Consider the following 6823-nt stretch of genomic DNA (forward strand, 5'->3'; position numbering starts at 1 on the left):
AGAAACTAATGTTCTTTACTTTTTTTTGGAAAATTAAGATGACAATTGCTTTGATGCTGTATTCTGCAATGCACAATAGATGTGTTACCATGCTTTCTCCAGAGTTCAAATTTCTTTCTTCTATATATACACAGTCATTTCATTCCAGAAGCAGTTTATTAATTGTATGCTAGAATAACTTTATCTTTTCTGGCAACATCAATTTCAAAGTTATGATACAACATTAAAGTAGGTAATAATTGTCTAGTTATTAATCTATTAATACACTGAATAGAGTAATTAAAATTATGTTTACTATATTTTCACTGGAAAGTAGTGATACTATAGTCCTAGAAACAGTAAACTAAATATATAGATTCAGACATAAAACCATGAAGTCACATAATAGCCTTCCCCTACTTCAATAGAAATTGCTTAACTAAATGAGATTAGCTAAGATGTATAATGTTCTAAAATTTCCTATAAAGCATAACATACGCTTATAGGTAAAGTAACAACAAAAGTCAACTTGAAGTCTACCACTAGGCAAGAGATAGAACATATGACAAATTTAAAAAGTAAACTACTTTAGCAGTTTAGATCTTATATCAATATTAACTGTAAGATTCTCAATTTTGGTACAAGAGGATGGCCCCAAATTAAGAAGTCCTTACATCTGGTATAGAGAATATCTCTTCTAAAATTTATAATATATCAATTCAAGAGATATAGTGACACACCCATTAGGAGTTGGAGAACCATTACCTAATTTGCCTAATCTGCTTTGTTCTCAAATTCCTGACTACATAAGAAAAGTAACTATATATTGAAGCATCTCTCTCTAAAGCAGTGTTTCCTCTCTGCTTAGGTTATTCTCCACTGCCCTAGTCATTGCCCCAGAAAGGTATCTCATGGCAACTTTTCCAGTTAACTTTCTCTGCTACCTCCAACCTTCCAGGATAGGGCAAATGCCAACCTCAGTATTCTCCCTCAACAAGACTGGATTTTATCATTGAACACACTATTTCAATAGCAATTACTTTTTACTGCACAAGTAATCCTAGAACACGGTGATTTCAGTACCTTAACCTTTTCTGTTTTTACTATTTAAAGAAAACTGTATGGCACAATAACTTATTTTAACATGGGAAATGAAGTCTCCCCATCTACTCAGTCTACATCTTTTTAGGAAGACAAGTGTTTCCTATTTTTTAAAAAAATCTTCTTAATTGCTTAATCAAAGAAAATATCAAGAATTCATTCATTGCCTTCCAGATTGCATAGTATTGCATAGGATTTAGGAAAAATTTAAAATATGAAAAAGGTATTTTTGTCAGAATGTTATCTGTGCTCAAAGACTCACGGGAAACTGCTCAGAGAGGAGAAATAAAAAGCTTAGAAAACCAAGTATTCTTTAAATATTGATCTTTGTTTTAATAACAAACACAGGAATTTCCAATCTCCAACTTAGTGTATAAAGAGCCTGCAAGCAGTTACTCCAGATCTCACAAAAAGTAAAACACTTAAACTAAAAGTCAACAAAATTTCTTAAGAGATTTGAGAACATATGACACACAACTTCCCTAGAAACTGGAGAAACTAGCAATTCGATACAGAGAATCAGTTTTCTGGGAACAAAATCCCAGGAGTCAAAGCTCTAAGCCATGGTACTAATGGGTAGAAAAACTTAAGTTGGTGGATTCATCATTTTAAATAATCAGTGTGGATTAAAGATTTAAAAGGTATTGACCTCAAAATGTGGCAAACTTTGTGAGTGTTATCTTTAGAAGGTTCTCACTGTAAAAAAATAAAGATAAAAGGAATAACAATTTGAAATAGTCCCCAGCTGTTTCCATCAATAAAGCATTATTTCAAGGCACCATCCGATTTTATATATGCCAACCTGGACATAAGTGAAATGCTCAATTCAAGCTCACTGGAAGAGAGACAATAGAGAAGACAAATATGGGAGCACAAAAATATATTTTAAAATTGAATGCAAGAAGAAATGTTGGTTGCACACAACTCAACTAAAGCAAATAGTAGCACTACTGAACTGCTAGTTACATAAACATAAAACCTCATAAGACAGACCCATCTATTTGACATCCCATCAAATGTTCAACAAAAAATTACCAGGAAAAACAAACAAACAAGACAATAATAACAACAAACAACATCACATCTAAACCAAGTATCAGAGCCAAATACAAATGTGGCAGAGATATTGGAATTATCAAACTGACAGTTTTAAACAACTATAATTAATATGATAATTGATTAATTGGAAAAATGGACAACCTATCAAAAAAGATAGATAATATAAATAGAAACATGGAAACATCAATAAACAAAATGAAATAGATCAAAACAGCCATGATAATAGACATAAAGAATGCCTCTGATGGGCTCACTAGAAGACTGGTCAGGGCCAAGGCAAGCATCACTGAGCTTAAAGATTAATCAGTAGAATTTTCTAAAATTCAAATAAGAAAACAAGAGTAAGAGGATTTTCAGAGAATTGTGAGACAATTGCAAAAAGTGTAAATTTCACATACTAATACAAGAAGAAATGAAAAGATGAATAAGGTAATTATTTGAAGTAATTATGGTTAAGATTTCTCCAATATTATTGAGCCACAAAAGGATACACCCAGGAAATATACAAAACATCAAAACAGGATAATACTAAGCAACTGTGTCAAGCCACATCACATTCAACTGTAGAAAATCAAGGACAAGGAAAATCATGAAAAAAGTCAGAATTAAGGATGTAGGAAGGAAACTTTCACTACAAAGGAATCTGTACAAGAATTACATTGAAAGCCTCTTAGAAACTATGCAAGAAAAGGAGAGTATTGAAAAGGAACCCCACTCTAAAATACGAGAACAAAAAACTACTCTTGAAGAATAATATACCTTAAAAAGTTATCTGGCAAAGATGAAAGATTTTCCCCCCAATTTTGGGGCTGGAATTCATGACCTGAGCTCTGTCCCTAAGCTGTTTTGTTTAAGGATGGTGCTCTACCACTTCAGCCAGAGCTCCACTCTGTCTTTTTTCTTTGGTGGTTAATTAATGATTATTTTACAGACTTCCTAGCTTTGAACTATGATATTCAAATCTCAGCCTCCTGGGTAGCTAGGATTACAGGTACAAACCACCACCAACTGGCTAAAAAATATTCTTTTAAGACAAATAGAGGAAGAAAATGCCAGTAGACCTTCCTTGCAAGAAATGTTATATCACTTTAGAGGAAAGGAAAATGATGTATGTCAGAAGTTGGGCTACATACCAAGGATAGAAAGATATTAAAGTAGAAATATAGGAAGGTAAGATAAAGATTTTTATTTCTCATGCTTTAATCTAACGGGTAATCATTCCTTCAAAATAATAATAATAAAGCATGGTATTTGGCTCATAGATAAGTGAAAGGAATCAAAGAAATGCTATCAATGAAAAGAAGTAGAAAATGAGATACTGAACTAAATCAAAGTATTTGTTCTATCCATGAGAAGTTCTATTTGTTAGTAGAAAAAGAGACACAGGAGGCTAAAGTTTACTACAATTGATCATTTTTCTGGATTTCTTAAAATTCCAATGCAGTAGCGATACAGATAAAAGTAAATGATACATAACTGTAACTGCTTTGTACATCACCTTTATAATAACAATAAAATGCATGAAGAAAATAAAAAATAAACCCATAAGATGGATAAAGGAAAATAGAGACACAGGTTAAAAAAAGACAACTACAAAAGCAATACTTGCAAAACTGTTTGGTGAAAGTGAACTGAACACCTCAGGGGGGGAAAGGGAAAGGGGGAGAAGAGAGGGGGGTATGAGGGACAGGGTAACAAACAGTACAAGAAATGAATCCAATGCCTAACGTATGAAACTGTAACCTCTCTGTATATCAGTTTGATAATAAAAATTTTTTAAAAATTTAAAAAAGGAACTAAAAAAAAAAGGAAATCATGTATTAATGAAATAAAGACAATGGTTACCAAATACTCGAAAAGGGCCTAACAACTTTTTTTCTAGTAATAGTGACCAAAGAAATAAAGAGAACACATAGAAATAAGGAAAATAAAAATTTTTATAACCCAGTACAATACCTCCCAGAAGGGGGTTCATATTCATCATGCTATCAATTTACTCCTGACATTCAGTTACCACTTCCTTTGTAATTATCATTATCTCATTTATTTCAGTACCACGTTTGACCCTTAATTAAACAATAATCCAGTACAGATATCCTTTACTTAAGTAAAAGTGCTGATTATTTTAATAGATTATAATTTAAGTGACTGGAATAAAGGCAATAGTCTGAAGTCTCTCAAAAATATTAGGGACCTTTTTGAGACTGAATTTGAAAACAAAATTTGGACACATATGATAAAAGATATGCCGAGATATATAAGAAGATAATGGATATAAACATTTTAATTAAAATAAAGTTTATTACTCGATACTTAAGCTTTCTTTCATTTTTACTTTGATGAAAGTCATTAGTAAATCTGGCCTGACGGATTAACTGCAATAACAATTTTTATTTCACAACTTTATTAAGTATGTAAGATAAAAAAAATTATTGGGTCCATTAGGAGATTAGGAACTTCAGCTCAAGATATGAAACACTAATATCAATATGTAAGAAGTTATAGCCACCCCTGGAGAAGGTACCTAAATGCTACAACAATCCTGAGTTTAGATGGAAGAGTGGATGAACATCGAAAAATAAAACTCAATGTTTATTACCTCTATGCCCCTTAAAATCAAGGAAAACCTCAGAAATCAAATCTAACTGCCTAAATGAACCAGAATACTAGAAACATTTTAAGAAATTAAAACATCGAAAACATTGTAAATAAATCATTTAAATAATTATAAAGAGAGAATATTGTTACCTAGTAGAAATCTAGTTCTAATTAAATAAATTGTTTGTAATTAGTACATTTACTTTTAGATTGCTGCCTAAAATAACTATCTACCTACTTTTATCTACCTACTTTTATTATATTTGGAAACATTTGAAAACAGTTTAATATCTTTTAAAAATTATTATTATAAAGGTGATGTGCAGAGTGGTTACAGTTATATATGTCAGATAAAGAGTACATTTTTTTTTTGAAAAATTTCACCCCTTCCCTCGATCTTTCCTGGGTTTTCCCTCCTCCTGTCCCACCCACATGTTATATATTTCTTTTTTCACATACTGTCTAGTGAATATCACTGCTGCATTTGTTCAATCTTTGTCTCACTATTACAACGTTTGTGACCCCTCTATCCTCCCAAAGACAGATAAATGAAAATATTAATAATACTTTGGAGAAAGATTTTACTTTTAAAATCATCTATACTAAGATTGTATATATTCTGCACTACTTAGTTTCGCTTTGTTATTGATAAAACCCTGTACCACTAAAGAAAAAAAAAGGTCTTACTCATTTCCTCCCTAAAGAGACAACATGATATTGGTAAAACTTTGGGCTATGAGCAGTAACTTGACAATGAACAAGAACATGTTTATCACAAGCCAAGCTTAACTGTGGTGCACATCCATAATCCTTGCTACTAAGGAAGCAAACACAGAAAGATCTCAAGCTCCAGGCCAGCCTGGACAAAAAAGTAAATAAATCTCAAGTGAATTCAATAAACAAATAAAAGAGGGCTGAGGACACAGCTCAAGTGGTAGAGTAGTACAGTACTTACCTAGCATCTGATGCTGGTTGATCTCAAACTCAGATCCTCCCAGTCTCTACTTCCAGAATAGGTAGGATTACAGATATAAACAACTGACACTGGCCCATTTATCTTTCCTTATAATAAAACTTTCAAATAAGTTCCTTTGGATTTTTTTTTTGAAAAATACAATGCACTATTGTTAGCTATAGTTACCCTTAATTCTATGGCAATTCATAACTTCGTGTTTCTAAGCTAACCATAATTTAGTACCCACTGATTAACTTTTCTTCATCCCTTCCTAACCCTCATCTTCCCACGCTCTGATAACTACCATTTACTCTCAACTTCTATTAAATAAACTATTTTAGGGTCTAAATACGTGTACGATATCAAGTAGTAACTGTCTCTCTGCATCTGGATTATTTCATTTTACATGATCTCTAGTCTCATCAATGTTGTTGCAAAAGACAGGGTCAATTCTTTATATAGCTGAATAATATTCCATGTGTATACTTAGAATGTTATCTTTATCCATTCATCAACTGCTGAAAACAACTTAAGTTGGTTGTTTTTACTTCTTAGATAGTGTAAATAGTACTATAGTAAGCATGTAAGCATAGAAGTTCTCTGTGACACACTGATTTCATTTCCTTTGAATATACAGCCAACAGTGGAAGTGTTGGGTTATGTGGTCTATTTTAGTGTTTATGAAACTTTTTCTTTATTATTGTTTTTTTCCATCCAAGACCAAGACTTAAACTTGCTGCCTGATGCTTCAGACTCACTGGTGGGTGCCGTCCCTCCCACATGAATCCCATCTCCAACCCCATGGAACTCTAATTACAGAGAAAAATAATGCTCATTTCCTAGAAGACATCAACCAGTAGTGGAAGAAATCAAAATCACATGCTTCTGATATCATGCTCAAAAGGATAGAAGATCACAGGCAAAATACTTATGACAAAAAATGAACACCCTAGATCTAACTACAAGAAATCATCAAATTCAGCTTTATGACCATTCTATAAAAATGTCTTATACGCCTCAAAAAAAAATCAAGGTCAAGCAAGATAGATGATAAATAATAGTTTCAGGAAAAGAAAAGACATGAGAACTATATGTACTGTACAAATATGGATTTGATCCTATATTTAGAAA

At 32.2% G+C, this 6823-nt stretch overlaps 1 protein-coding gene across 7 annotated transcripts in view; it reads right to left on the reverse strand.

Moving 5' to 3' along the window:
- The window catches only part of Fam172a (family with sequence similarity 172 member A), a 365442-nt gene that overhangs the window by 284376 nt on the left and 74243 nt on the right, over positions 1-6823 (reverse strand). The window lies entirely within an intron of this gene.

The sequence above is a fragment of the Perognathus longimembris genome, chromosome 22 (assembly GCF_023159225.1).
Source record: "Perognathus longimembris pacificus isolate PPM17 chromosome 22, ASM2315922v1, whole genome shotgun sequence".
NCBI lineage: Eukaryota > Metazoa > Chordata > Mammalia > Rodentia > Heteromyidae > Perognathus > Perognathus longimembris.